Source organism: Zootermopsis nevadensis, unplaced genomic scaffold (genome assembly GCF_977971745.1).
Source record: "Zootermopsis nevadensis isolate Lab colony 2312 unplaced genomic scaffold, Znev_1.0 Znev_ptg000022l, whole genome shotgun sequence".
Lineage (NCBI taxonomy): Eukaryota > Metazoa > Arthropoda > Insecta > Blattodea > Termopsidae > Zootermopsis > Zootermopsis nevadensis.
In genome coordinates this window covers 206,381-216,270 of record NW_028259154.1, presented here as the reverse complement: position 1 = coordinate 216,270, position 9,890 = coordinate 206,381, and positions in this window count along the sequence as shown.

Here is a 9,890-nt window from a genome sequence, read left to right as displayed (position 1 = left end):
CCTTGGACATGCATTGACGAGATTCTGACATGTAGTTGACATATACGTTCCCTCATAGTGACATAAGTTTTGTCTCTTAGATTCCTATTGATCGGGAGATATTTGCCTTTTCAAAAATTGACTTTCGAATAATCTCTAAAAATTTAAATGTCTCTATCCTCCAAACCCTTGGACATACATTGACGTGACTCTGACAGCAAGTTGACATATACGTTCCCTCAAAGTGACATAAGTTTTGTCTCTCAGATTCCTACAGATTGGGAGATATTTGCCTTTTAAAAATTGACTTTCGAATAATCTCTAAAAATTTAAATGCCTCTATCGTCCAAACCCTTGGACATACATTGACATGACTCTGACAGCAAGTTGACATATACGTTCCCTCAAAGTGACATAAGGTTTGTCTCTCAGATTCTTACAGATCGGGAGATATTTGCCTTTTAATAATTGACTTTCGAATAATCTCGAATAATTAAAATGTCTCTATCCTCCAAACCCTTTGACATACATTAACGAGACTCTGACATGAAGTTCACATATGCGTTCCCTCAAAGTGACATAAGATTTGTCTCTTAGATGAATACAGATCGGGAGATATTTGCCTTTTAAAAATTGACTTTCGAATAATCTCGAAAAATTTAAATGTCTCTATCGTCCAAACCCTTGGACATACATTGACGAGATTCTGACATGAAGTTGACATGTACGATCCCTCAAAGTGACATAAGTTTTGTCTCTCAGATTCCTACAGATCGGGAGATATTTGCCTTTTAAAAATTGACTTTCGAATAATCTCTAAAAATTTAAATGTCTCTATCCTCCAAACCCTTGGACATACATTGACGAGACTCTGACATGAAGTTGACATATGCGTTCCCTCAAAGTGACATAAGTTTTGTCTCTCAGATTCCTACAGATCGAGAAATATTTGCCTTTTCAAAAATTGACTATCGAATAATATCGAAAAATTAAAATGTCTCTATCCTCCAAACCCTTGGACATACATTAACGTGACTCTGACAGGAAGTTGACATATACGTTCCCTCAAAGTTACATAAGTTTTGTCTCTCAGATGCCTACAGATCGGCAGATATTTGCTTTCTAAAAATTGACTTTCGAATAATCTCGAAAAATTAAAATGTCTCCATCGTCCAAACCCTTGGACATACATTGACGAGATTCTGACATGAGGTTGACATATACGTTCCCTCAAAGTGACATACGTTTTGTCTCTCAGATGCCTACAGATCGGAAGATATTTGCCTTTTAAAAATTGACTTTCGAATAATCTCGAAAAATTAAAATGTTCTATCGTCCAAACCCTTGGACACACATTGACGATATTCTGACATGAAGTTGACATATGCGTTCCCACAAAGTGACATAAGTTTTGTCTCTCAGATTCCTACAGATCGGGAGATATTTGCCTTTTCAAAAATTGACTTTCGAATAATCTCGAAATATTTAAATGTTTCTATCCTCCAAACCCTTGGACATACATTGACGTGACTCTGACAGGAAGTTGACATATACGTTCCCTCAAAGTGACATAAGTTTTGTCTCTCAGATGCCTACAGATCGGGAGATATTTGCCTTTTAATAATTGACTTTCGAATAATCTCTAAACATTTAAATGTCTCTATCCTCCAAACCCTTGGACATACATTGACGTTACTCTGACATGAAGTTGACATATGCCTTCCCTCAAAGTGACATGAGTTTTGTCTCTCAGATTCCTACAGCTCGGGAGATATTTGCTTTTTCAAAAATTGACTTTCGAATAATCTCGAAAAATTAAAATGTCTCTATCGTCCAAACCCTTGGACATACATTGACGTGCCTCTGACAGGAAGTTGACATATACGTTCCCTTAAAGTGACATAAGTTTTGTCTCTCAGATTCCTACAGATTGGGAGATATTTGCCTTTTAAAAATTGACTTTCGAATAATCTCTAAAAATTTAAATGCCTCTATCGTCCAAACCCTTGGACATACATTGACATGACTCTGACAGCAAGTTGACATATACGTTCCCTCAAAGTGACATAAGGTTTGTCTCTCAGATTCCTACAGATCGGGAGATATTTGCCTTTTAATAATTGACTTTCGAATAATCTCGAATAATTTCAATGTGTCTATCCTCCAAACCCTTGGACATACATTAACGAGACTCTGATATGAAGTTCACATATGCGTTCCCTCAAGTTGACATAAGATTTGTCTCTCAGATGAATACAGATCGAGAGATATTTGACTTTTAAAAATTGACTTTCGAATAATCTCGAAACATTTAAATGTCTCTATCGTCCAAACCTTTGGACATACATTGACGAGATTCTGACATGAAGTTGACATATACGTTCCCTCAAAGTGACATAAGTTTTGTCTCTCAGGTGCCAACAGATCGGGAGATATTTGCCTTTAAAAATTGACTTTCGAATAATCTCGAAAAATTAAAATGTCTCTATCGTCCAAACCCTTGGACATACATTGACGAGATTTTGACATGAAGTTGACATATACGTTCCCTCAAAGTGCCGTAAGTTTTGTCTCTCAGATTCCTACAGATCGGGAGATATTTGCCTTTTAAGAATTGACTTTCGAATAATCTCGAAAAAATAAAATGTCTCTATCGTCCAAACCCTTGGACATACATTGATGAGATTCTGACATGAAGTTGACATATATGTTCCCTCAAAGTGACATAAGTTTTGTCTCTCAGATTCCTACAGATCGGGAGATATTTGCCTTTTAAAAATTGACTTTCGAATAATCTCGAAAAATTTAAATGTCTCTATCGTCCAAACCCTTGGACATACATTGACGAGATTCTGACATGAAGTTGACATATATGTTCCCTCAAAGTGACATAAGTTTTGTCTCTCAGATGCCTGCAGATCGGGAGATATTTGCCTTTAAAAATTGACTTTCGAATAATCTCGAAAAATTTAAATGTCTCTATCGTCCAAACCCTTATACACACATTGACGAGATTCTGACATGAAGTTGACATATACGTTCCCTCAAAGTGACATAAGCTTTGTCTCTCAGATGCCAACAGATCGGGAGATATTTGCCTTTAAAAATTGACTTTCGAATAATCTCGAAAAATTAAAATGTCTCTATCGTCCAAACCCTTGGACATACATTGATGAGATTCTGACATGAAGTTGACATATACGTTCCCTCAAAGTGACATAAGTTTTGTCTCTCAGATTCCTACAGATCGGGAGATATTTGCCTTTTCAAAAATTGACTTTCGAATAATCTCGATAAATTAAAATGTCTCTATCGTCCAAACCCTTGGACATACATTGACAAAATTCTGACATGTAGTTGACATATACGTTCCCTCAAAGTGACATAAGTTTTGTCTCTCAGATGCCTACAGATCGGGAGATATTTGCTTTCAAAAAATTGACTTTCGAATAATCCCGAAAAATTAAAATGTCTCCATCGTCCAAACCCTTGGACATACATTGACGAGATTCTGACATGAGGTTGACATATACGTTCCCTCAAAGTGACATACGTTTTGTCTGTCAGATGCCTACAGATCGGAAGATATTTGCCTTTTAAAAATTGACTTTCGAATAATCTCGAAAAATTAAAATGTCTCTATCGTCCAAACCCTTGGACACATATTGACGAGATTCTGACATGAAGTTGACATATGCGTTCCCACAAAGTGACATAAGTTTTGTCTCTCAGATTCCTACAGATCGGGAGATATTTGCCTTTTCAAAAATTGACTTTCGAATAATCTCGATAAATTAAAATGGTTCTATCGTCCAAACCCTTTGACATACATTGACGTGACTCTGACAGGAAGTTGACATATACGTTCCCTCAAGTTGACATAAGATTTGTCTCTCAGATGAATACAGATCGGGAGATATTTGCCTTTTAAAAATTGACTTTCGAATAATCTCGAAAAATTTAAATGTCTCTATCGTCCAAACCCTTGGACATACATTGACGAGATTCTGACATGAAGTTGACATATACGTTCCCTCAAAGTGACATACGTTTTGTCTCTCAGATGCCAACAGATCGGGAGATATTTGTCTTTAAAAATTGACTTTCGAATAATCTCGAAAAATTAAAATGTCTCTATCGTCCAAACCCTTGGACATACATTGACGAGAGTTTGACATGAAGTTGACATATACGTTCCCTCAAAGTGCCGTAAGTTTTGTCTCTCAGATTCCTACAGATCGGGAGATATTTGCCTTTTAAGAATTGACTTTCGAATAATCTCGAAAAAATAAAATGTCTCTATCGTCCAAACCCTTGGACATACATTGATGAGATTCTGACATGAAGTTGACATATACGTTCCCTCAAAGTGACATAAGTTTTGTCTCTCAGATTCCTACAGATCGGGAGATATTTGCCTTTTAAAAATTGTCTTTCGAATAATCTCGAAAAATTTAAATGTCTCTATCGTCCAAACCCTTATACACACATTGACGAGATTCTGACATGAAGTTGACATATACGTTACCTCAAAGCGACATAAGCTTTGTCTCTCAGATGCCAACAGATCGGGAGATATTTGCCTTTAAAAATTGACTTTCGACTAATCTCGAAAAATTAAAATGTCTCTATCGTCCAAACCCTTGGACATACATTGATGAGATTCTGACATGAAGTTGACATATACGTTCCCTCAAAGTGACATTAGTTTTGTCTCTCAGATTCCTACAGATCGGGAGATATTTGCCTTTTCAAAATTTGACTTTCGAATAATCTCGAAAAATTAAAATGTCTCTATCGTCCAAACCCTTGGACATACATTGACAAAATTCTGACATGTAGTTGACATATACGTTCCCTCAAAGTGACATAAGTTTTGTCTCTCAGATGCCTACAGATCGGGAGATATTTGCTTTCAAAAAATTGACTTTCGAATAATCCCGAAAAATTAAAATGTCTCCATAGTCCAAACCCTTGGACATACATTGACGAGATTCTGACATGAGGTTGACATATACGTTCCCTCAAAGTGACATACGTTTTCTCTGTCAGATGCCTACAGATCGGAAGATATTTGCCTTTTAAAAATTGACTTTCGAATAATCTCGAAAAATTAAAATGTCTCTATCGTCCAAACCCTTGGACACATATTGACGAGATTCTGACATGAAGTTGACATATGCGTTCCCACAAAGTGACATAAGTTTTGTCTCTCAGATTCCTACAGATCGGGAGATATTTGCCTTTTCAAAAATTGACTTTCGAATAATCTCGAAAAATTAAAATGGTTCTATCCTCCAAACCCTTGGACATACATTGACGTGACTCTGACAGGAAGTTGACATATACGTTCCCTCAAAGTGACATAAGTTTTGTCTCTCAGATGCCTACAGATCGGTAGATATTTGCCTTTTAATAATTGACTTTCGAATAATCTCTAAAAATTTAAATGTCTCTATCCTCCAAACCCTTGGACATACATTGACGTTACTCTGACATGAAGTTGACATATGCCTTCCCTCAAAGTGACATGAGTTTTGTCTCTCAGATTCCTACAGATCGGGAGATATATGCTTTTTCAAAAATTGACTTTCGAATAATCTCGAAAAATTAAAATGTCTCTATCGTCCAAACCCTTGGACATACATTGACGTGACTCTGACAGGAAGTTGACATATACGTTCCCTCAAAGTGACATAAGTTTTGTCTCTCAGATTCCTACAGATTGGGAGATATTTGCCTTTTAAAAATTGACTTTCGAATAATTTCTAAAAATTTAAATACCTCTATCGTCCAAACCCTTGGACATACATTGACATGACTCAGACAGCAAGTTGGCATATACGTTCCCTCAAAGTGACATAAGGTTTGTCTGTCAGATTCCTACAGATCGGGAGATATTTGCCTTTTAATAATTGACTTTCGAATAATCTCGAATAATTAAAATGCCTCTATCCTCCAAACCCTTGGACATACATTAACGAGACTCTGACATGAAGTTCACATATGCGTTCCCTCATATTGACATAAGATTTGTCTCTCAGATGAATACAGATCGGGAGATATTTGCCTTTTAAAAATTGACTTTCGAATAATCTCGAAAAATTTAAATGTCTCTATCGTCCAAACCCTTGGACATACATTGACAAGATTCTGACATGAAGTTGACATATACGTTCCCTCAAAGTGACATAAGTTTTGTCTCTCAGATGTCTACAGATCGGGATATATTTGCCTTTAAAAATTGACTTTCGAATAATCTCGAAAAATTTAAATGTCTCTATCGCCCAAACCCTTATACACACATTTACGAGATTCTGACATAAAGTTGACATATACGTTCCCTCAAAGTGACATAAGCTTTGTCTCTCAGATGCCAACAGATCGGGAGATATTTGCCTTTAAATATTGACTTTCGAATAATCTCGAAAAATTAAAATGTCTCTATCGTCCAAACCCTTGGACATACATTGATGAGATTCTGACATGACGTTGACATATACGTTCCCTCAAAGTGACATAAGTTTTGTCTCTCAGATTCCTACAGATCGGGAGATATTTGCCTTTTAAGAATTGACTTTCGAATAATCTCGAAAAATTAAAATGTCTCTATCGTCCAAACCCTTGGACATACATTGACGAAATTCTTACATGAAGTTGACATATACGTTCCCTCAAAGTGACATAAGTTTTGTCTCTCAGATGGCTACACATCGGGAGTTATTTGCTTTCAAAAATTGACTTTCGAATAATCTCGAAAAATTAAAATGTCTCTATTGTCCAAACCCTTGGACATACATTGACGAGATTCTGACATGCGGTTGACATATACGTTCCCTCAAAGTGACATACGTTTTGTCTCTCAGATGCCTACAGATCGGAAGATATTTGCCTTTTAAAAATTGACTTTCGAATAATCTCGAAAAATTAAAATGTCTCTATCGTCCAAACCCTTGGACACACATTGACGAGATTCTGACATGAAGTTGTCATATGCGTTCCCACAAAGTGACATAAGTTTTGTCTCTCAGATTCCTACAGATCGGGAGATATTTGCCTTTTCAAAAATTGACTTTCGAATAATCTCGAAAAATTAAAATGTTTCTATCCTCCAAACTCTTGGACATACATTGACGTGACTCTGACAGGAAGTTGACATATACGTTCCCTCAAAGTGACATAAGTTTTGTCTCTCAGATTCCTACAGATTGGGAGATATTTGCCTTTTAAAAATTGACTTTCGAATAATCTCTAAAAATTTAAATGCCTCTATCGTCCAAACCCTTGGACATACATTGACATGCCTCTGACAGCAAGTTGACATATACGTTCCCTCAAAGTGACTTAAGGTTTGTCTCTCAGATTCCTACAGATCGGGAGATATTTGCCTTTTAATAATTGACTTTCGAATAATCTCTAAAAATTTAAATGTCTCTATCCTCCAAACCCTTGGACATACATTAACGAGACTCTGATATGAAGTTCACATATGCGTTCCCTCAAATTGACATAAGATTTGTCTCTCATATGAATACAGATCGGGAGATATTTGCCTTTTAAAAATTGACTTTCGAATAATCTCGAAAAATTTAAATGTCTCTATCGTCCAAACCCTTGGACATACATTGACGAGATTTTGACATGAAGTTGACATATACGTTCCCTCAAAGTGACATAAGTTTTGTCTCTCAGATGCCTGCAGATCGGGAGATATTTGCCTTTAAAAATTGACTTTCGAATAATCTCGAAAAATTTAAATGTCTCTATCGTCCAAACCCTTATACACACACTGACGAGATTCTGACATGCAGTTGACATATACGTTCCCTCAAAGTGACACAAGCTTTGTCTCTCAGATTCGTACAGATCGGGAGATATTTGCCTTTTAAGAATTGACTTTCGAATAATCACGAAAAATTAAAATGTCTCTATCGACCAAACCCTTGGACATACATTGACGAAATTCTGACATGAAGTTGACATATACGTTCCCTCAAAGTGACATAAGTTTTGTCTCTCAGATGCCTACAGATCGGGAGATATTTGCTTTCTAAAAATTGACTTTCGAATAATCTCGAAAAATTAAAATGTCTCTATCGTCCAAACCCTTGGACATACATTGACGAGATTCTGACATGAGGTTGACATATACGTTCCCTCAAAGTGACATACGTTTTGTCTCTCAGATGCCTACAGATCGGAAGATATTTGCCTTTTAACAATTGACTTTCGAATAATCTCGAAAAATTAAAATGTCTCTATCGTCCAAACCCTTGGACACACATTGACGAGATTCTGACACGAAGTTCACATATGTGTTCCCACAAAGTGACATAAGTTTTGTCTCTCAGATTCCTACAGATCGGGAGATATTTGCCTTTTCAAAAATTGACTTTCGAATAATCTCGAAAAATTAAAATGTTTCTATCCTCCAAACCCTTGGACATACATTGACGTGACTCTGACAGGAAGTTGACATATACGTTCTCTCAAAGTGACATAAGTTTTGTCTCTCAGATGCCTACAGATCGGTAGATATTTGCCTTTTAATAATTGACTTTCGAATAATCTCTAAAAATTTAAATGTCTCTATGCTCCAAACTCTAGGACATACATTGACGTTACTCTGACATGAAGTTGACATATGCCTTCCCTCAAAGTGACATGAGTTTTGTCTCTCAGATTCCTACAGATCGGGAGATATTTGCTTTTTCAAAAATTGACTTTCGAATAATCTCGAAAAATTAAAATGTCTCTATCGTGCAAACCCTTAGACATACATTGACGTGACTCTGACAGGAAGTTGACATATACGTTCCCTCAAAGTGACATAAGTTTTGTCTCTCAGATTCCTACAGATTGGGAGATATTTGCCTTTTAAAAATTGACTTTCGAATAATCTCTAAAAATTTAAATGCCTCTATCGTCCAAACCCTTGGACATACATTGACATGACTCTGACAGCAAGTTGACATATACGTTCCCTCAAAGTGACATAAGGTTTGTCTCTCTGATTCCTACAGATCGGGAGATATTTGCCTTTTAATAATTGACTTTCGAATAATCTCGAATAATTAAAATGTCTCTATCCTCCAAACCCTTGGACATACATTAACGAGACTCTGATATGAAGTTCACATATGCGTTACCCCAAATTGACATAAGATTTGTCTCTCAGATGAATACAGATCGGGAGATATTTGCCTTTTAAAAATTGACTTTCGAATAATCTCCCAAAAATTTAAATGTCTCTATCGTCCAAACCCTTGGACATACATTGACGAGATTCTGACATGAAGTTGACACATACGTTCCCTCAAAGTGACATAAGCTTTGTCTCTCAGATGCCAACAGATCGGGAGATATTTGCCTTTAAATTTGACTTTCGAATAATCTCGAAAAATTAAAATGTCTCTATCGTCCAACCCCTTGGACATACATTGACGAGAATCTGACATGAAGTTGACATATACGTTCCCTCAAAGTGCCGTAAGTTTTGTCTCTCAGATTCCTACAGATCGGGAGATATTTGCCTTTTAAGAATTGACTTTCGAATAATCTCGAAAAATTAAAATCTCTCTATCGTCCAAACCCTTGGACATACATTGATGAGATTCTGACATGAAGTTGACATATACGTTCCCTCAAAGTGACATAAGTTTTGTCTCTCAGATTCCTTCAGATCGGGAGATATTTGCCTTTTCAAAAATTGACTATCAAATAATCTCGAAAAATTAAAATGTCTCTATCCTCCAAACCCTTGGACATACATTGACGTGACTCTGACAGGAAGTTGACATATACGTTCCCTCAAAGTGACATAAGTTTTGTCTCTCAGATTCCTACAGATCGGGAGATATTTGCCTTTTAAGACTTGACTTTCGAATAATCTCGAAAAATTAAAATGTCTC